Source organism: Rhinatrema bivittatum, chromosome 4 (genome assembly GCF_901001135.1).
Source record: "Rhinatrema bivittatum chromosome 4, aRhiBiv1.1, whole genome shotgun sequence".
NCBI classification, from domain to species: Eukaryota; Metazoa; Chordata; class Amphibia; order Gymnophiona; family Rhinatrematidae; genus Rhinatrema; species Rhinatrema bivittatum.
The window spans coordinates 287,325,949-287,348,094 of NC_042618.1; the positions used below are offsets into that span (position 1 = coordinate 287,325,949).

Consider the following 22,146-nt stretch of genomic DNA (forward strand, 5'->3'; position numbering starts at 1 on the left):
TTATTTCTATCATTTTTTATTATTTTTTAATCATTACAGCGCATAAGCATTCGCCGCTCTAAAGCTAAGTACTGACCAGGCATCATGGAGTAAGTTCTTTTTCCATCTCTGACCGCCATTATACACATTGCTTTAGTCGTTTGACATACAAAGAACTCTCATGCTGTATTATCTTCCACGCAGATCCATGTAGATGGCTCGTTCTTACCTGGAGATCCCTGAGGAAGGAGTACAACACTCCGAAACACTTTAGTGTCGGAGGCAACTTCAGGACCGTGCAAGCCAACTCTCTCTACGTGGCATTTTTAAGATAAGTGCACTCACTAGTGACTTTAAGCATACAGTGATTGTGCTCCAGCCTTATCGCACCGGTAGGTGCATAAACAAATCTATCTGCAACCTATGATTATACCAAGCCTTAAGTATTACAGGCTTTATTCATAAGCCACACATTCTTTGAGGCTATTTATGACGGTTGCTAGATAGATTCACTTAGGAGCTCTTTTCTAGCTGAATATTGAAAATTTGAAGTATTCTGTTTTTCAGCTGTACCTTTGGGTTTATTGATTTTCTAGAAATAATATCCAAGCATCTGAGCTGCAAGGAAGTTGGGGCAAGGAAGAAGCACTATGGGTCGACCTAAAAAAAGATGATGGAGCATCCATTTATATTGGAGTGGTTTACAGGCCTCCAAACCAAAAGGAAGAGCTGGACAGAGATCTGGTTGAAGACATCCATAAGATAGGTAAGAAGGGGGAAGTGGTGATTGTTGGTGACTTTAATATGCCAGATGTAGACTGGAAAATCCCATCTGCAGAATCTAAAAACAGAAGAGCAATAGTGGATGCCATGCAAGTATCTTTGTTCAAACAAATGGTATTGGAACCCACAAGAGAAGGAACTATACTCGACTTAGTGCTCAATAATGGAGATACCGTCTCTGATGTCAAGGTGGGCGCCCACCTCAGCACCAGTGATCATCAAACGGTATGGTTTAATATCACTAAAAGAATATGGAAAAGAACCACAAAGACCAGAGTTTTACAGTTCAAAAACACAGACTTTGAGGAAATGGGGAAGTACCTAGAGGAAGAACTAAATGGATGGGAAAATGAGAGCTATGTGGATCAGCAGTGGACCAATCTAAAAGGAGCAATCGCCAAGGCAACTGCTCTATATGTTAGAAATGTAAAGAAAAGCAAAAGAAAAATGAAACATATCTGGTTCTCAAAGGAGATGAGCTAAAAGAACAGCATACAAGAAATATAAAAGATCCCAAAGGGAGGAGCACAAAGAAGAATATTTGATTCAACTGAGGGAGACGAAGAAATTAATCCAGTTGGCAAAAAGTCAAGCGGAACAGAGGATTGCCAAGGAGATAAAATATGGTGACAAAATATTTTTCAGATACATCAGCGAAAAGAGAAAAGTCCAAAGTGGTATAGTGAAATTGAAAGGTGGAAATGATCAATGTGTGGAGAGAGACGAAGAAATGGCAGAAATATTAAACGAATACTTCAGCTCTGTGTTCACTAAAGAAGACCCTGGAGAAGGACCATCTCTACACAACAAGAAACTGGAGGGAAGTGGAACAGATGAAAATCCATTTACAGTAGATAATGTATGGGAAGAGCTAAAGAATCTGAAAGTGGACAAAGCCATGGGGCCAGATGGGATTCATCCAAGGATACTAAGGGAGCTCAGAGATGTGCTGGCGGGACCGCTGTGCGACCTGTTCAATAGATCCCTAGAAACGGGAGTGGTGCCGAGTGATTGGAGAAGAGCGGTGGTGGTCCCGCTTCACAAGAGTGGGAACAGAGAGGAGGCTGGTAACTACAGACCGGTTAGCCTCACTTCGGTGGTGGGAAAAGTAATGGAGTCACTGCTGAAAGAGAGAATAGTGAACTATCTACAGTGCGGAGAATTGATGGCAGCATGGATTCACCAGAGAAAGATCCTGTCAGACAAATCTGATTGACTTTTTTGACTGGGTAACCAAGGAATTGGATCAAGGAAGAGCACTCGATGTCATCTACTTGGATTTCAGCAAAGCTTCTGATACGGTTCAGCACAGGAGACTGGTGAATAAAACGAGAAGCTTAGGAGTGAGTGCTGAGGTGGTGACCTGGATTGAAAACTGGTTGATGGACAGAAAACAATGCGTGATGGTAAATGGAACTTTCTCTGAAGAGAGAGAGGTTTTAAGTGGTGTACCGCAACGATCGGTGTTGGGACCGGTCCTGTTCAATATCTTTGTGAGCGACATTGCGGACGGGATAGAAGGTAAGGTTTGTCTTTTTGCGGATGACACTAAGATCTGCAACAGAGTGGACACGCCAGAAGGAGTGGAGAGAATGAGACGGGATTTAAGGAAACTGGAAGAGTGGTCGAAGATATGGCAGCTGAGATTCAATGCCAAGAAGTGCAAAGTCATGCATATGGGGAGTGGAAATCCGAATGAACTATATTCGATGGCGGGGGGGAAGGCTGATGTGCACGGAGCAGGAGAGAGACCTTGGGGTGATAGTGTCTAATGATATGAAGTCTGCGAAACAATGCGACAAGGCGATAGCAAAAGCCAGAAGAATGCTGGGATGCATAGAGAGAGGAATATCGAGTAAGAAAAGGGAAGTGATTATCCCCTTGTACAGATCCTTGGTGAGGCCACACCTGGAGTACTGTGTTCAGTTCTGGAGACCGTATCTACAAAGAGACAAGGACAAGATGGAAGCGGTACAGAGAAGGGCGACCAGGAAGGTGGAGGGTCTTCATAGGATGACATACGAGGAGAGATTGAAGAATCTAAATATGTACTCCCTGGAGGAAAGGAGGAGCAGGGGTGATATGATTCAGACTTTCAGATACTTGAAAAACTTTAATGATCAAAAGACAACGACAAACCTTTTCCGTCAGAAAAAAATCAGCAGAACCAGAGGTCACGAGCTGAGGCTCCAGGGAGGAAGACTAAGAATCAATGTCAGGAAGTATTTCTTCACGAAAAGGGTGGTGGATGCCTGGAATGCCATTCCGGAGGAAGTGGTGAAGTCTAAAACTGTGAACGACTTCAAAGGGGCGTGGGATAAACACTGTGGATCCATCAAGTCTAGAGGGCGTGAATAAAGTGGAGGCATTCAAACACTGCACGGAGCGGCAGTAGCCACAGCGGCATTCAAACACTGCACGGAGCGGCAGTAGCCACAGAGGCATTCAAACACTGCACGGAGCGGCAGTAGCCACAGAGGCATTCATGGAGCGGTATGCCAGTGGCCAGTAGTTGGTGTTCCACCTTCACGGAGCGGAAGGATGGAGGGCTGCTATTTCGAAAAAAAATAAATAAATAAAACAATAAAATAAAAACAGGGGTGGGTAAGAGTATGGGCCAAGGGGGTGGCCTGCTTGTTACAGCGGTTGCTACCCCCAATTGAGCTGGATGTCACTTGGATGCAGATACAGAGCTGCTCTCTAAATTGGGTGGAGGGGAATTAGGGCTGGAGGGTACTGGAAGCCAATAGTAACAAGTGGGAGAGAGAAAAAGGGGAAAAAAATGGATAAAGTGCGTAGCTTGCTGGGCAGACTTGATGGGCCGTTTGGTCTTCTTCTGCCGTCGTTTCTATGTTTCTATATTCCAGTGATTGGGAAGGCTGAAGGCAACTCTTGTTTAGGTTGACTACCCATCCCAGGCTTTCCAGAAGGGCGATCACTCTGTTGGTTGCCCGATGGCTCTCCTCTCGTAATTTCGCCCTGATCAGCCAATCGTCTAGGTAGGGATGGACAAGGATTCCTTCCCGCCTGAGCGCCGCTGCTACCACTACAATCACCTTGGTGAAGGTCCACGGCGCCGTGGCCAACCCAAAGGGCAAAGCCCGGAATTGGAAGTGGCATCCCAAAACTTTGAAACGTAGGTAGCGCTGATGATCCGGATGGATCGGGATATACAGGTAGGCTTCTGACAAGTCTAAGGCCGTGAGGAATTCTCCTGGCTGTACTGTGTTCTTGACTGAGTGCAGTTTCCATGCGAAACCTCAGGACCCTTAAGTATCGGTTGACTGACTTGAGGTCCAGTACGGGCCGGAAAGTGCCCTCTTTCTTGGGTACCATGAAATAAATGGAATAATGCCCAGAATCCATTTCCCATGCAGGTACTGGGATTATGGCTTTCAAGGACAGGAGCCTCGCCAGGGTAGCTTCCAATGCTGCCGTCTTGTGGATTGGACACGGAGATTCCACAAACCTGTCCGGAGGGAGATGATGGAAGTCCAGATAATACCCCTCTCGGATGATGGTGAGGACCCACTGATCCGACGTAATCTCGACCCATCTGGGGTAGAAGAGGGTTAACCTGCCCCCTATGGCTCCATCCCCCGGATGGATCGGCTGATTCTCATTGGGAGGCGCGGCCGGGCCCTGAACCCGAGCCGGCTCCCCTTTTATGCTGCTTGGTCCAAAAGGGCTGGTTCCAGGCCTGAGGACGAGGTACCTGGTAGCGACTCCTATAGGGAGTGAAGCGTTGGGAGCTTCTACCTCTGGAGGGCCTTGGAAAGGCGCGCTGGTTCCTTTTGGACCTGTCTTCCGGCAGTCGAGGTACTTAAAGGGCAATCTGGTGAGGCGTGTCTTGGAAGGCGCATCGGCTGACCAATTCCGTATCCAGAGCTGCCTCCTAGCAGCTACAGAGGATGAGACCCCCTTGGCTGTCGTAAGGACTAGGTCGGATGCGGCATCCATGAGGAACGAGAGAGCTGACTCCATGTCCGCTGCCGGAGCATTGTTCCTGACCTGTGACAAACAGGAACGCGTCACCACTGTGCAGCAGGTTGCGATCCGCAAAGATAGAGCTGCCACCTCAAAGGTCTGTTTCAGGATGGCGTCCAGTCGCCGGTCATGAGGCTCCTTGAGGGCCGCCCCCCCCTCAACTGGAATGGTAGTGCGCTTGACCACAGCGCTAACCAAGGCGTCCACCTGAGGGCAAGCCAGCATCTCCTTGATTGCCGGGTCCAGGGGGTACATGCCCGTCAGGGCCCGACCCCCTTTGAATGAGGCCGCTGGTGCAGCCCATTCCAAATCTATCAGTTGCTGTGCTGCTTGCAAGAAGGGAAAATGGCGGGCTGTAGGACGAAGACCTTCCAGCAGAGGGTTCTGCGTAGATGGCACCGTAGTGCTGGGGCCTGTAATAGCCAACTCTGCCAGGCACTGACATACCAGGTCGGAGAGATCTTCCTTGGGAAAGAACCGCCTCATGGTTCGATATGGCTCAATCCCCGAGGGAAGATCCCCCTCCTCGGGGGGTTCGGACTCGTCCTCCGAGACATCAGGGTCCGCATGAGCCGGACTGCCCAGAGGCGAGTGCCCACGATAAGGGTGCGAAGGTCCAGGGGCATGATCAGCTGGAGCCGCAGCAGGGCCTGGACGGGAAGCTGATTGCATCTGTACAAAGGCATGGATCCCCTTAAAGAGATCCACCCAGGAAATGGACCTGTCTCTAACCGTCGGGGTACCAGGTCCCCCGGGATCCCAGGTTGTTCGAGACTGCCCGCTAGATCCGGGGTGGCCCCTGGGGAACTGTCAGCAAACCTCGGTTGAGACTGGTCCTGGCCCGAGGCTCCCACTGCCTCCACACATTGGTCACAAAGGGAGTCTGGCTCCTCGCTGTGTGTGGCCCTAAGCTGGCATGCTGAGCAGAGACCGAGAGCTTTCACGCCGGAATCAGGAGGCGCCGCCGCAGGAGACGCCGGGGCGTTCGAGTGTTCCATTGCGGCTTGCGAATGCAGCGCTGAAGAATATGCGCTTAGTACAATATGCGCTCAATAATATGCGGCAGCAATATACGCTCAATACAATATGCGCTCAATAATATGAGGCAGCAATATACACTCATGACAATATGCGCTCAATAATAAGCGGCAGCAATATACGCTCAATACAATATGCGCTCAATAATATGCGGCAGCAATATACGCTCAATGATATACAATCTGCGCTCAATAATATGTGGTCAGCAATATACGCTCAATGATATACAATATGCGCTCAATAATATGCGGTCAGCAATATACGCTCAATGATATACAGGCGCCTATCATGGGCACTCAATACCTGAACAAGGCCGACAAAATGGTGACCTCCACGGCGTGCCGCATACAGGCAACGCCGCCGATCCTCGTACCTTGGAGACCAAAAGTAAGAGATGTACGCCTTACCTGATCCTCGGCGCTTCCCGGCTGCTGGAACCCGTGCGGTCTCCGGCTGCGGGGAGGAGAGGGGAAATACCTTCACCGCCACGCTTGAGGAAATGCACCCGCTGCCTCTAGGTCCACGCCGGGACCGAGGCGCCTCTCAGCCCGGCCCAAGCCCTTCTCGCTCGGGGGCTAGATCCCTGCCGCGATTCAGCCACTGGACCGAGGCCTAGACCTCCGAGGGATCGCGGAAATCACCCCGGGAAACTCAACTGGGAGAGGGACCCGAGGGTATCACCTCAGGAGTGCGGGGCTCGATGATCCTGTAGATTTTTAGTAAGTAGAATATAGAAAGTAGAAAGTAGTATTGGAAAACACGCTCAGCGAGCGTGCAGGCTCTCCAAACTGCTTTGGAGACGGAAATTACTGAATTGCCTCACTTCCTGTGGGGGTAGATGTACCCGTGCTGATGTCAGATCCATCTCCAACTGCTAGCACGAGCACACTATACCCACTTGTTCTGAGTCCATCTGGCTATAGGCTAGGAAATGGTAAATTGTTCCAAATTATTGGTCCCGCTATTGAGAAAGCAAATGTTGCTTACCTGATGTAACAGGTGTTCTCACAGGACAGCAGGATGTTAGTCCTCACAAATGGGTGACATCGAGGATGGAGCCCCAACCACGGAAAACTTCTGTCAAAGTTTCAGGAACTTTGACTGGCCCCTACTGGGCATGCCCAGCACGGCACCAACCCTGCAGCCAGCAGGGGTCTCCCTTCAGTCTTGTTTTCAAAGCTACAGGCAGTGCCGAAAAGATAAAATAAAAACGAACCCAACACCGCGGGTTGGCGGGCGGGTTTCGTGAGGACTAACATCCTGCTGTCCTGTGAGAACACCTGTTACATCAGGTAAGCAACATTTGCTTTCTCACAGGACAAGCAGGATGGTTGTCCTCACAAATGGGTGAGTACCGAGCTGAGGATGTCCTGACTTGCACCAAATGTACCCAACGGCGTGCAACAGGCACAACAACTGGGGGAGGAATTTGGTAAGGACATCCGCACCCTACCGGGAGGTGGAAGGGTATTAGTACATCAAGTTGGAAAAAGGTTACACAAGACAGATTGGCCGAAGATAGAATCTTGTCTTCCAGCTTTATCCAAACAATAGTGGGCTGCAAAGGTATGGAGGGAACTCCAGGTTGCAGCTTTGCAGATGTCAGGAAGCGGCACCGATCGAAGGTGTGCTACTGAAGTCACCATGGCCCTCACAGAGTGTGCCTTAACACGGTCTTGGAAAGGAATGCCAGCTTGCTGATAGCAGAAGGAAATGCAGTCCGCCAACCAGGAGGAAAGAGCCTGCTTACCCACAGGTTGTCCTAACTTGTTAAGATGGAAAGAGACGAATAATTGAGTGCTCTTCCTGTGAGAAACTGTACGGTCTAGATAAAAAGCTAGAGCTCGTTTACAGTCTAGGGTATGCAGAGTCTGTTCCCCTGAGTTGGAGTGGGGCCTGGGAAAGAAGATAGGTAGTATGATGGATTGATTGATATGAAACTCCGAAACTACCTTAGGTAAAAATTTAGGGTGAGTGCGGAGTACCGCCCGGTCCTGCAGGAGTTTAGTGTTAAGGCGGATAGGTAACTAGGGCCTGTAATTCACTAACCCTGCGAGCTGAAGTGATAGCCAAAAGGAATAACACTTTCCATGTGAGATATTTTAGGTCACAGGAGTGCAGAGGTTCGAAAGGTGGTTTCATAAGGCGACCAAGAACCAGATTAAGGTCCCAAGATGGGGCTGGAGGGCGTAAAGGTGGCTTCAAATGGAGTAAACCTTTAAGAAAACGGGTTACCAGGGGTTGTACTGAGATAGGGACACCCCCGATACCTTTATGGAAGGCGGCTACCGTACTAACATGCATTCTAATGGAAGAGGTTTTTAGACCTGATTCTGATAGATGCCATAAATAGTCCAAGAATTTAGAGATTGGACAGGAAAGGGGATCAAGGGACTGAGAAGTGCACCATGATGTGTACCGTTTCCATTTGTATGAGTACGATTTTCCTATGGAAGGCTTTCGTGAAGCGATCAGGACACGAGAAATTGAATCCGAAAGGTTAAATGGCTGAAGGACTAACCTTTCAACATCCATGCCGTCAGTGACAAGGCTTGGAGGTTGGGATGGAGGAGGTATCCGTCGTTTTGAGTGAGCAGATGCGGGTCCGTTCCCAGAGGAATGTGTCTGCGGATGGAGAGATCCTGTAGTATGGGAAACCACACTTGGCGTGGCCAGTGCGGTGCTATCAGGATCATAGTTCCCCTGTCCTGACGCAGCTTCACGAGAGTCTTCGACAGAAGAGGAAGTGGAGGGAATGCATAGAGCAGACCGGTTGTCCACGTGAGGGAGAACGCATCCCTCGGCCGAGAGTGCTGGCTCCGAATGAGAGAGCAGTAATTGTCCACTTTGTGGTTCTGAGGGGACGCAAAGAGGTCTATGTGGGGATAACCCCACTTGTGAAATAGAGAGGTCGCTACCAAGGGATTGAGTGACCACTCGTGTGGTTGTAAGACACGGCTCAGCTGGTCTGCCAATACATTGTCCACTCCCGGGAGGTAGGTGGCTCTGAGGTACATGGAGCGGGAGAGGGCTTCCGCCCAAATCTGCGCAGCTTCCTGACACAGAAGGAAGGAGCCTGTGCCTCCCTGCTTGTTTATGTACCACATGGCCACCTGATTGTCTGTTTGAATTAAGATTGCGTGGTTCGATAGGCAATCTTGAAAGGTCCTGAGAGCATAGCGGATTGCTCGCAGCTCCAGGAAATTTATCTGGTGTTTGGCTTCCTCTAGTGACCAGTATCCTTGAGTTTGCAGATTGTGTAGATGGGCTCCCCACCCGATGTTGGAAGCGTCGGTGGTGAGGATTATCTGGGGATCTGGTGGAAGAAAGGACAAGCCCTGTAGGAGGTTGCATTGATTCGTCCACCAGGCAAGAGACAGACGGAGTGCGTCGGTGATTGTAACAATGGAGGACAGAGGCTGAAGAGCTTGAGTCCATTGTAGTCTTAGAGTCCATTGTGTGACTCTCATGGCCAGACGGGCCATGGGAGTTACTTGAACTGAGGAGGCCATATGTCCTAGTAGAATGAGGAATTGGCGAGCCGTGGCTGTGTGTTGAGACCGCAGCTGGCGAGCGAGGGACACCAGAGTCTTGGCCCGTTGATGAGGGATGAAGGCTTTTGTTTGTAAGGTGTCCAAGACTGCCCCAATGAAAGATAAGGTCTGAGATGGGACCAAGTAGGATTTCTTGTAATTGACAAGAAATCCTAGAGAGCAAAGTATGAATTGTTAAGGTCAGTGAGGACCGAGCGATTTGCTGGGTTGGGGCCCTGATTAACCAATCGTCCAGGTAGGGGTAGACGTGGACACCTTCCTTCCTGAGGAATGCTGCTACCACCACGAGGCATTTGGTAAAGACTCGTGGTGCGGACGCCAGGCCGAAAGGTAGTACTCGGTATTGGTAGTGGTTTTGGCCTACTAGAAAACGCAGGTATTTGCGATGAGATTCTGTTATCGCAATGTGGGTATATGCGTCTTTTAGGTCTAGAGAGCATAGCCAATCCCCTCTTTGCAGTAGAGGGAGCAACGAGCCCAGGGTTACCATCTTGAACTTCTCCTTGGAAAGGTACTTGTTGAGGGCTCGTAGGTCTAGGATTGGACGAAGTCCCCCTGACGTTTTTGGTATGAGGAAGTATCTGGAATAGAACCCGAGTCCCTGTTGTAAGGGAGGAACGGGTTCTATAGCGTTTGACTGTAGGAGAAGAGAAACTTCCTGCTCTAAAAGAACAGAGTGATTGGTGAGTCTCCATGCCTGCAAAGGTGGGGAGTCGGCAGGAAGGGATAGGAAGTTGAGGTGGTAACCCTGTGCAATGATTGCTATCACCCATTGATCTGTGGTGATTTGATGCCACTTTTCTAGGAAGTGGCACAGCCGTCCTCCTACCGGTATAACTGGAAGAGGGGTTTGGCAACTGCTCTCTAAAGTCAAAAACCCGTCGCAGGGCCCAGTTGTGGAGCTGCTGCAGGCTTTTGTTTACGAGTCTGGCGAGGCTGAGTCTTATGGTAAGACTGTGGAGGCCTAGGCTTGGTTAATGGGGGATAATACTTTCGTGGCCTAAAGAAAGACTTTTTGGAGTCCTTTCTAAAGGGCTGTTTAGAAGGCAAGTCAGGAGGAATGGATGAGAGCTGTTTAAGTGTCTCATGATGATCCTTCAATTCAGCAACAATTTGTTGAATTTGCTCACCAAACAAATTATCCCCTAGGCAGGGTAAATCAGAGAGCCTGTCCTGAACTTCTGGACGAAGGTCAGATGATTTAAGCCAAGCCCAACGTCTGGCAGAGATGGCCGTGGCAGAAATTCTAGTGGAAGCATCAAAGATGTCATAGGCTGTTCGTATTTCATGCTTCCCAGCTTCAAACCCTTTATTTAGAAGGGATTGAAGCTGTGGCTGGAACTGTTCAGGCAAGGCATCAGTGTATTCCTGCATCTGTTTCAGGATGACCCTATTATATTGAGTCATATAAAGTTGATAAGAAGCTATTCTGGAAATCAGCATAGCTCCATGATATACCTTCCTACCTATACTATCTAGGAATTTGTTTTCCTTAGTAGGAGGTATGGAAGAGTGTGGCTTTAGTCGCTTAGCTTTCTTTTGAGCTGATTTTACGACTACAGAATGATGGTCTAACTGAGGTTTTTGAAAACCAGGTGCTGACTGTACAAGATATGTAGAGTCAGCTTTTTTGTTGACCGGGGAAACAGATCCGGGAGATTCCCAATTCTTTTTAAGAAGGTCTAGAAAAACCTGATGAATGGGAATAGAAGTGATGACTTTCGGGGCATCCAAAAATTGGAGCAATTCCATCATCTGGTGCCTGTCATCTTGTTCAGATTGAAGTTGGAATGGGACCAACTCTGACATTTCCTTCACAAAATTTATGAAAGAGAGGTCCTCAGGGGGAGAACGCTTTCTACTCTCCGCAGGAGAGGGCGGTGAAGGCAAATCATCGGTGTCAGTAGAGGTATCATCACCCCAAGTATCATAGGGATCTGGATGATGACCTGCAGGACCTAGAGGGGGCTGAACACCTGAAGGCCCAGGTTGAGGTTCCGAAATATCGGTTGGAATCACCGGGGGCATCGAGAAAAACCTCGATGGAATCGGTGCCGGTATCGGTGCCGGTGTAGGCATCGAGGGAACCGGTGTCGGTCTCGATGGGATCGATGTCGGCATCGGAAACCTCGGTGGAGCAGAGATGCGTATCGCCCCCGAAGAAGAAATCGGTGGCGAGGGACGACCTGGCATCGATTGAACAATTCCCGAAGGGGGAATTCGATACGGTGTTTCTCCACTTGATGATAAACCTGTCGGTGACAGCGGTCTTACCGGTGTCGGTGACGCAGATATCACCGGTGGAAGGGCTGTCATGAGTGCCTCCATCTGGTGTAGCAGCGGTGCCAGTGCTGCTGCAATCGGCTCGGTGACCGGTTCCACTCTCGGAGCTGGAGTCATTGCCGGAGGGGTCTGGAACCGTAGCATCGCCTTGTCGATGGCCTCCTGGACCAGCCAGTCCAGTTCTGCCCGGAGACCAGGGGTAACAAGACCCGGCTCGATGGGAGAGGGAGGCTGAGGCTGAGCCGGAGGGACCACCGTCACCGGTGGGGTTGCGGCTCCCAAACCCCGAGGGGGTGAGGGTTGCCTCGGTGCCTGCGAAACAGTAGTGGACGGTGCCACTTCTGATCGAGACTTTTTTGGCGGTGGCTCGGTCGGTAATGAGGTCGATGACGTCGATTCCTCGACAGGCCGAGACTTATGACGTCGATGGCGATGTTTTTCTTTCCGATCCCCTCGATCATCAGGGGAAGGAACGGGAGTCGATGGCCGCGAAGTCATCGATGGCGGACGGTCACTGAAGGGTTGTTGATGATGATGAGACCTCGAAGGTGCCGGTTCCGATGACGTCGATGCAATTGATGGCGTTGGGGTACGAGCTTGGAAGAGGAGCCCCATCTTCTCCATTCTGGCTCTGCGACCCTTTGGTGTCATTAGGGCACATTTGGTGCAAGTCAGAACATCATGCTCACTCCCTAAACACAAAACACAGACTCTATGAGGGTCTGTAATTGACATAGTTCGGGTACAGTCTGGACACCGACGGAACCCCGACGCCATGGCAAAAGGCCAAAAATTTAGCCGCGGGACTGTCGAATGCCAATGGGCCTCAAGGGCCAAACTCGACGGAAGTCGACCAAACGACGGCAAAAACTTACCGAAGTTCCGCGGACCGAAAAATTTGTCGAAGGGAGACCCCTGAGGGGCAAATTTTTCTTCAGAATTAATTATTCGAAATTCCTGTCAGGTACGTGGTTAAGAGCTCTTCTACCGCGTGGCTACTGCTGCGCGGAAAAAAGAAGACTGAAGGGAGACCCCTGCTGGCTGCAGGGTTGGTGCTGTGCTGGGCATGCCCAGTAGGGGCCAGTCAAAGTTCCTGAAACTTTGACAGAAGTTTTCCGTGGTTGGGGCTCCATCCTCGATGTCACCCATTTGTGAGGACAACCATCCTGCTTGTCCTGTGAGAAAGCCCTTTCCCCTTGTTGAATCTACGTGTGCATAACCAGGATCCAGGTACATCTAACAGATGAACACAATGAGTCAATGACTTTCCATTCATTACATTTCCATTGTTTTGGTCTTTACAAATATGAAAAGAGCCCACAAAAAATATTACGCCAGGATAATCCATGCGCCCTCACGGAAAGTAACATGAATGTTCCTATAGCTTGCTCAATTATTTCCTACTAGCATCCAAAGCTTTTAATCAGCACCAACATAGAACAATGGCAGACCTTTTGGCAATGCATATGGACACCCTATGGTCAGCATCCCAGAATGAACAGCATGACACCTAGCAATGCAAGTTACTGGGTGTTTATTTTTATGTACTGTGTTGCTACTGTTATATACAGGACTATTTTTCAGGTGGCATGTGCCAGTACTCAGTACCAGAACCCTTTCCTCCATTTATTTGAATTGCCCAGTAATCCCTAAAAAAAAAAAAAAAAAAAAAAAAAGATTTATGCGTTCTGTGCTGCCTCTGCTCTCTCTCTCTCAGTATTTTCTCTTCTGTACAGAGAAAGGACTAGGGAAAGCAAGGCTGCTGTCTGGGCAGGGAAGTGGGAGAGAGAACAGCACTGATGACGAGACCCTGGAGAAAAATAGAGAGGATTCAGCCTGCCTACTGAGAGGAGGGAGACAGAGGTCCCAGAGAGGAGGGGAAGACAGAAGGCAAAAAATGTGAAGACAGTGGGAAATATTAGGATAGGTCTTCTGAACTCCTGCCATCATTCTTTTGTGTGAGTGTGTGTGAGAGAGAGATCTTTTGTTGCAGCCACTGAGTCTCTATCATCCTCCATTTGTGTGCGGGATCCTCTCTGTCTCCCTATTCCCAGGAGGCAGGCTGAATCCTCTCTATCTTTCTCCAGGGGCTCAGCCTCAATCCTGTTCTCTCTCTCACCTGAAAAATAGATGTTAGAGGTCTTATATTGAAGTTGCTGAGTCTCTGTCATTGTGAGGGCTGGGGTATTATGTTAGGGTTCAGAATGTCCAGATAACAAAAGTAGGAAAAGAAAAAACCTTATCCTTTTGATTTAGTGACTCCAATATGTCAGCTTTAGGAATGGGAAATATACAGCATCTCTGACATCTTTGTATTTTGCACAGTACAGAAGGAAATGCATTTCTGTCCAGTTTTGGAATGCATGCAGGGTCTGGCTTCTTGGGATTTCCAATTTTTTTCTGCATATTTCTATTTGTAGTTTGTGGTCACTTAGAGGTAGATTTTAATATGTGCGCGCGCTTCCCGGCACGTGCACATGGATGGGCCGATTTTATAACATGCGCGCACTAGCGCGAGCGTTATAAAACCAGTTGGCCACACAAACATGCACGCTGGATTTTATAATCACTGTGCACATGTGCGTGCAGCGCTCGCAAGGGGGGGGGGGGTATAGTTTTGCAAATCTGTGCAGCAACGCAATTGGCACTTCCTCAGTTCCCTCCCAGTCCGGAGTGGACTGGGAGGGAACTTCCCTAACCCCCTGCCTAACCTCCCTACCCCCTAAACCTACCCTACTTTTTTTTTTTTTTTTAAGTTGCTGCTCCTCTGGAGCAGAAGCAACTTGTGCACACCGACTGCCAGCGTGCACGCTTCCCCGGCACAGCAGCAAATGGCTGCTGTACCGGTCTGCTCCAGCCCCCCCACGGACTGCCCCTTTATCTGGGCCTGGCACTTTCACGCGTAATGGGGATTATGCGTGTGGCCAGGCCCCTTAGAAAATGCGCGCAGCGCGTGCAAGGCCTGGCCACACGCATAACCCCCGGTTTTTATGTGCACAAGGGATTTAGAATCTGCCCATTATTCTGTATTTGATAAAGGTTTATCTTTATATCATGTCATGTGATCAAAGTTAGTTATTCTGCTAGTGTATAGTTTCTGATCACCCAAACCTCTCACCCACCACCACCACCTCCCCTTCCCTTTCACCCTATCACTTGAATGCCTTTTTGGGTACATTTTTAAAAAGAGAGCGCGCGCGAACAAAAGTACGCTGGATTTTATAAGATACGCGCATAGCCGCGCAAGGGGGTGCACATTTGTTCAACTTGCGCACGCCGAGCCCTGCGCGCACTGCCAGTTCCCTCCTAGGCCGCTCCAAAATGCTTCCACCCCCCCCCGCACCTTCCACTCCCTAACCCACCCCCCCCGGCCCTATCTAGACACCCCCCCACACACCTTTATTCGAAAAGTTACTACTGCCTTCGGGCAGTAGTAACTTACACTCGCTGGCGCGGCAGGCCCAGACACAGGCCACTGTGTCGGGGCACTCTGCCACGCCACCAGACCGCCCACACGCCCCCGAGCCGACACCACGCCCCCTGGCCATGCCCCCGACTGCCCCTTTTTGAAAGCCCCGGGGCTTGCGTGCGCCGCTGAGCCGTTTTAGAAGGGGTGCGCGTAACCCTTTTAAAATCCGGCCCTTTCTGTTTCACTTATGGCAGCCACACTACTATATCTTTTCAGTTAATATCATCTTTTGCTCATTCAAATTCTGACCTGAAGAAGAAAGTTTTAGCTCTCAAAAGCCAGTTAATAAATGTAATAGGTTAGTCTAATAAAAAGGTATCACTTGATATATATTTTTTTTTATTTTAATTGTTAACCTTTATCTCTGTACTTTGTTTTGAAACCTATAAAAAATCTAATATGCTCTGTTTTCAAATTACGAAGTGTATTGGTGTTCTTGGGTCAGGTGTAATATTTGTAGTGCTGTCATTTCACGGGATCTGTGGCCAGATGCAAGGGGCAGGTACTTGGGTGGTTGCCCCTTCCCATCCCAGCCCCAAAGAAGGGCACTGCATGTGAATACCGGGACCTTTTTTTCCTGAAAAAAATTTCACTTCGCAGTCAAACGTGAAGTGCACAGGCAACACCAGAAAAGCAAGTTAATACTGTTTTACAATTTTAGTTCAGCTTGGCAAAGGCCCTTAAAAACTCTGGGGCTGATGCAGTAAATATATGCAGAAAGTGGGTGCCATGCAATATTTAAATTAGGGGGTCGCGTTCGGCATCGGGGGTCTGCTGGTTAAGAAAACAGACGCCGCATTTATCTGCGTCGTTTTCCCTAAATGCCGCACAGCCAGGGGTTCAGGAAACGGATGCTTGACAGTTGAGCATCTGTTTCCTGCACCCGACTGCCATTTTTTTTTCTTTTTTACTTTATTTAATTTTGTTTCTCCTTTTACTTAATATCGCAGCTAGTTTAAGGGGCACTCAGCTATTAGCGCCTCCTCCAGGCAGGCATTAATTTCTGATTGCTAAATGTGCGTCCTAGACACACTTTTTTTTTTTGCATTGGGAGTGAATGCCTAATAGCCTCATTCACATGTGATGAACGCTATTAGATTCACTCCGCATCGGATGTGCGTTGTAGAGGTGCTAATCCCCTTATTGCATAAGGAGATTAATTAGTGCCTATACAAACCACACCCAACTGCGGATTATACAGTGCACTCCGCAGAGCTCACTGTATTGCATCGGCGTGTCTGTATCGAGTAATGAGAAGTCAGAAGCAATCATTGTTACGCAATTAAATGCATTTTGAACAAGAAAAATAGTTCACAGTAATAATACGTCAAGGAGAATGTTTTGTAACATCTGAAATGTTGTACAGCAGTTCTGCCCATGTGTACGCCAACAACCTCTGGTGATAAAAGTCACTTTGCTAAAATTAGCCTACCAGCTTTCATATGCTTAGATGTGTGAGGGTTCCACTTGAGTGCTGCAGTCTAGTTTTCCAAATGAGGATGTTAGAATCGTTCCAAAGCAGGAACTCTACCACAGAACTAAAGGAGCAGCTTCCCTTGCTGAGCTAATAGAGGACCCCCTTATCTACTACAGCTTACTGACTCATCTCCCTCCCCTTTATCACTCTACCCTGACACAATTTGCTCCACAGTATGCTGATCAAATCTCCTCCACTTTCCAATCACTATCACAATCACAGATTTTGTAAAGAATATTTTCAAAACCCTGGATATGTTCTTTTCTGAACTGATACTATCAGAAATTCTTAGTAGTTATCCAAAGTCAGCTAATTGCCAAATGATGTGAGCTAATAGAAGAATGAAAAATCTATACCTGAATGATTTTGATTTTGCAATAATTGGGCCGGATTTTAAAAAGGTTCCGAGAGCCGAGCTTATTTTAAAAAGGCCCGGCGACGCGTGTAAGTCCCGAGGCTTTACAAAAGGGGCGGTCTGGGGGTGGGGAGGGGGCAGAGCCAGAGGCCTCTGACAGAGCGGCCATTGCCGCTGTGTTGGAGGATCACATGCCAGCAGGATGCCAGTATGCACAAAAGGTAAAATAAAAACATTTTTTTTTGGGGGGGGGTTAGAGTAGGGCTAGGGAGAGGAAAGGTTAGGAGAAGGGGTGGTAAGGTCAGGTTAGGGGAAGGGAACAGGGGAAGGCAGCACAGCTCGGAGTACGCAAGGTGCACAATTGTGCAACCCTTTGCAAGTGACGACCCCTGATTTTATAACTTGCGTGCGCAAGTTATAAAACCGGGTGTATATGTGCATGCGCGCACATGTACGCCACACATGCTCCTTTTAAAATTTACCCCATTGTCTTTAAGGCTTGATTTTTGAATAATAAACAAAGAGATAAGACCCAGATATTAAAAAAGAATCAATTATTTTTTCTAATGGTGTTTCAACAAAGAGCCTTTATAATAAATGGCACAAAGGGCTGTTATCTCTACAAAAAAACTAAAACAAAAATACCATGCAAAGGAGAAATGGATAGCGAATTCAAGCTTAAGTCATTATTCAGTAAATCCACCTGTCTAGACCTTAAGAGCATACAAGCATCAATAGCCAGGCACAGTATAGTATCAGCAGATAATTTTGTATTATTAGAATGGCCATAATTCTAAGTTAGTAATTATTAGATGTTAACCAAGACTCTTATAAAGCAAAATTTTGTGTTTTTCTTTTTGGCAGTACTGCTATAGCATAATCTCGATTTGCAATACTTAAAAGTTTCTTCACAAAAAAGCAAAGTCAATTAATGGGCAGACTGTAAGCTTGAAAGGTTGGTGCAGAGCACAGCAGTTAGCCTTCTACAACACCATCCCTATTGACTCATTTGTGAGTCATCTCCATTTTTAGCAGAGACATCACGTTACAGCTCTGTTGTTCGGGGCCAGAGACATTCTGTAAGAAACAATGTATGCATTTTCAAAGCTAATTGAGAAAGTGTGTGCAGCAGGAGCAGAATAATAATTTGCCAGCATCTGTGCTTCTGCGTATGTAGAGACTCTCCCGTGGTTTAATGCCTGAGTTTATGTAACCAGACACTCCAGAGTGTCTACGCAGAGAATATGCGTATGTCTGTGTGCGTGTGTAAGTCTGGATGTGTTCTATAACCTGTTATATTTGTTACATACTTATTTTTCAATGAATTATTAAATCATGCCCCTCAGACTGTATATTTCATATACCCTTAATAAACAGGAATTTTTGTTTAATAATTTTAGTTACTAAAGATCAATATACATTAGCTGATGTATAATGAAAAAAGCAAAATTCAAGCCTTTAAAACTTACTGTGATGTATAAAGAATCACTGTAACATTACTGTTTTATTAAATATAGTCACATGAAAAATCACAATGCATGGCATGCAGTATCTGTCTACAAATGTCTGGGTTTAGCTCAACCTAAGCAAATTTCGTTTAATGGATTTAAGGCTACCTTTCCTCTTGCATTTCAGGGAGGAGAGAGGCATGAATTCCAAGTTCCAGCTGTTCTTGACACTGTTCCAAGACTTTCAGTTTCTCCATGGATACTGTATGCTTGACTGGAAATTGCAGGCTAGTTTCTAGCACAAATTCACCATTTCCAGAATGAATGGGGACTCTGACATACTTCATGATTTATCATGCTTATCATTAACCTTTTAAATTTCTAAAATAGAAGTAGCAATATGTATACAGGAAAGGATACTATGTTACTCAAATGAAATGCACCAAAGTTTAGATACAATATATACATCTGGTGTTCCAGTGTGCCTTGTTATGATACCCTGAATACATCTATACACAGGCCATATTTAGGATTGCAAAGAGGCTAAAACAGCGTTGACCAGTATGTTCGTTAGGATAGTTGCACTAGGCATGATATTCATGAAAGAAAGACCCAGCTTACTTTAGGCATACAAATAAACAGGTTCCTGACTGCTCTATATTAAGTAATATTTTCAAAGTTGATTACAGGTGTCTATCCTTGGCTGAAGCAAAGCATCTGGCTCTCTGTCCTCACAGATGGCAATTCACAAACAAATTAACCCAACATCTAGCACTCTGCCTAGGGGCTGGCATTCGGGCCCATACTCAGCTAGTTACCAGAAAACTGTGGCCCCACAGACTCCACCCCAAGGGGTCACCAACATTAGGACATTTCTGCATACGCAGTCTTTCAAAATTATAGAGAACATTGATCAGGAAGTATGGCAGTGGTAGTCCCCCATGGATCCTACCCAGCCAGGTCACTGACATCAGAAGAATCAGTAGCAATGAATACCGATTTCATCTGGCTGCTGAAATCAGGAAAAGCATCAGTGGCAGCTGGAACTGTGGAATCCACCCTATCAACTTGGGGCACTCAAGAAAAATGGTGCATCTCTATGGAGGAAAGAAGGAAGATAGGAAGGGTAAAACAGGGTATCCGAGGCTGAGGCCTGGGTAGGAGGGGGATAAGGAGGACAAGAGAGAGAGGAATATCGAGTAAGAAAAGGGAAGTGATTATCCCCTTGTACAGGTCCTTGGTGAGACCTCACCTGGAGTATTGTGTTCAGTTCTGGAGACCGTATCTCCGAAGAGACAGAGACAAGATGGAGGCGGTCCAGAGAAGGGTGACCAAAAAGGTGGAAGGTCTTCATCAAATGACTTATGAGGAGAGATTGAAGAATCTAAATATGTACACCCTGGAGGAAAGGAGGAGCAGAGGTGATATGATACAGACTTTCAGATACTTGAAAGGTTTTAATGATCCAAAGACAACGACAAACCTTTTCCGTAGGAAAAAAATCAGCAGAACCAGGGGTCACGATTTGAAGCTCCAGGGAGGAAGATTCAGAACCAATGTCAGGAAGTATTTCTTCACGGAGAGGGTGGTGGATGCCTGGAATGCCCTTCCGAAGGAAGTGGTGAAGACCAGAACTGTGAAGGACTTCAAAGGGGCGTGGGATAAACACTGTGGATCCATAAAATCAAGAGGCCGTCAATAAAGAGTGGGTGGCTCGCCAGAATGACGGCTACTGCCTGGAGATAATACCCTTATTCAATAAACATACACATGGTTACTGTGACTCCAACATCGCTCTAAGCTACAACAGCAAGAGGAAATGTGGAAAAAAGGATTCGCACTCACAAAGTGGGGAGTAGCTGGCTTGTTACGGCGGTTACTACCCCAAACCAAATAAGCCTGAAACTTCACTTTCAATGCATATCCAGCATAGCTCTCTGCTTCAACGGCAGGGGAGAAGAAAAACTGATACTTCACGCATATCCAGCATAGCTCTCTGCTTCAACGGCAGGGGAGAAGAAAAACTGATACTTCACGCATATCCAGCATAGCTCTCTGCTTCAACGGCAGGGGAGAAGAAAAACTGATACTTCACGCATATCCAGCATAGCTCTCTGCTTCAACAGCAGGGGAGAAGAAAAAAGGATTCGCACTCACAAAGCGGGGAGTAGCTGGCTTGTTATGGCGGTTACTACCCCAAACCTAATAAGCCTGATACTTCACTTTCAATGCATATCCTGCTTCAACGGCAGGGGAGAAGAAAAACTGATACTACACGCATATCCAGCATAGCTCCCTGCTTCAACGGCAGGGGAGAAGAAAAACAACCAATAAGGGCTGAATAACACAGTCTGGGTAAAACAAATAAGCATGGGTGTAGCTTGCTTATTGCGGCGGTTACTTCCCCTACTACCCATAACTAATCAAGCTTGATATTTCACTTGGTTGCAGCTCCATCACTGCTCTCTACATTAATGGTGGGGGTGGAAGGGAAATAGAACCAAAGAGCTAAGAGAAACAGATAAGTATGAGAAAAAAATGTGAAGCTTGCTGGGCAGACTGGATGGGCCGTTTGGTCTTCTTCTGCCGTCATTTCTATGTTTCTATGTTTCTATAAGGTGGGAAGAAAGAGCAGTCATGAAAAAAAGGTATGCTAGGCTGAGCACACATTTTTGTGCGCACAACTTTACTCATAATTGAATAAGAATTTTGTTAATAAAAAGATATGCCTGCAAACAGGAGTAAATATGTGCACCTCCATGAAAATGCCATGTTAATGAAGATGTTAGCTATTACTCCCCAATGCAGGAAGGTATGAAAGCCTTGACATTTTTATTTTGATTTTTTTTAATGCTGGAAATGTAACTCCTGGGTCAGAGGTGGAGTAAAGTTAACTCACATTTTATGAGGCTAGTTTCAGTCTATGGTGCTGCACTAACATACTACTGGACCTGGAATTCCTGGGAGTGGGAGTCCTGGATGGTCTTCCAGGGCCGGGGCAGACCACCATACCTGGAAACATGCTGGCACAGTACCAAGGACTAACACTAGCCTCATAAAATATGTTAACTCCTGAGTCAAAGAAGGAATTGCAGTTAAATTTCTATCCTAAAAAAACATGCTTACCACAGGTATACCCAATTCCAGATCTCCAAATAGGGTTGCAAACTGGCTCCAGATTTTCAGGACAAGTGATCCAGTCCTGGTTTTACTTCCCTGCATGCAGATACTTAAAGTCTTGCTTTTCTTAGGGAAATCAGAATAAGTCCCAGCATGCAATGGGATAAAACCAGGACTGGATCAAGCTATCCTGAAAATCTGGAACCAGTTGGCAGCTCTATCTCCAAGACAGAGACCTTTTGCCCTGGTATCCCTAAGCAACAAGGAGTTTGCTCTGGGACCACAATGTCAGAGATATAGAACTGTTGTATGTGCAAATGTCTATCATTACATTAGCTCTTTGGGGAAGGCAATTTGGCAGAATTGTAACCATGCATTCACTGTATGTACAATTGTCTATCACCATATGCTTCTCCAGATTTGTGTAAGGACTAGAAAAAGTGCTGGCGGCAGCATACCAGAGGAATAATGGGTATTGTGCACCAAAATGAGTAAAATCAGGAGAAGCACAAGGTTAACAGTAATAGACAGTCATACATATAGTGACAACTGCATGGACAACTCATGTTTTGGAGACAGTTTTGTGTTCGTGCAATTTTGTTTAATGCTGTAGTAATTTGCATGCCATTAACTTACTGCCGTAGTAGTTAACT

At 47.1% G+C, this 22,146-nt stretch overlaps 1 protein-coding gene across 1 annotated transcript in view; it reads right to left on the reverse strand.

Annotated features, from left to right (window-relative positions):
* The window catches only part of ITPR2 (inositol 1,4,5-trisphosphate receptor type 2), a 1,380,003-nt gene that overhangs the window by 1,014,362 nt on the left and 343,495 nt on the right, over positions 1 to 22,146 (reverse strand).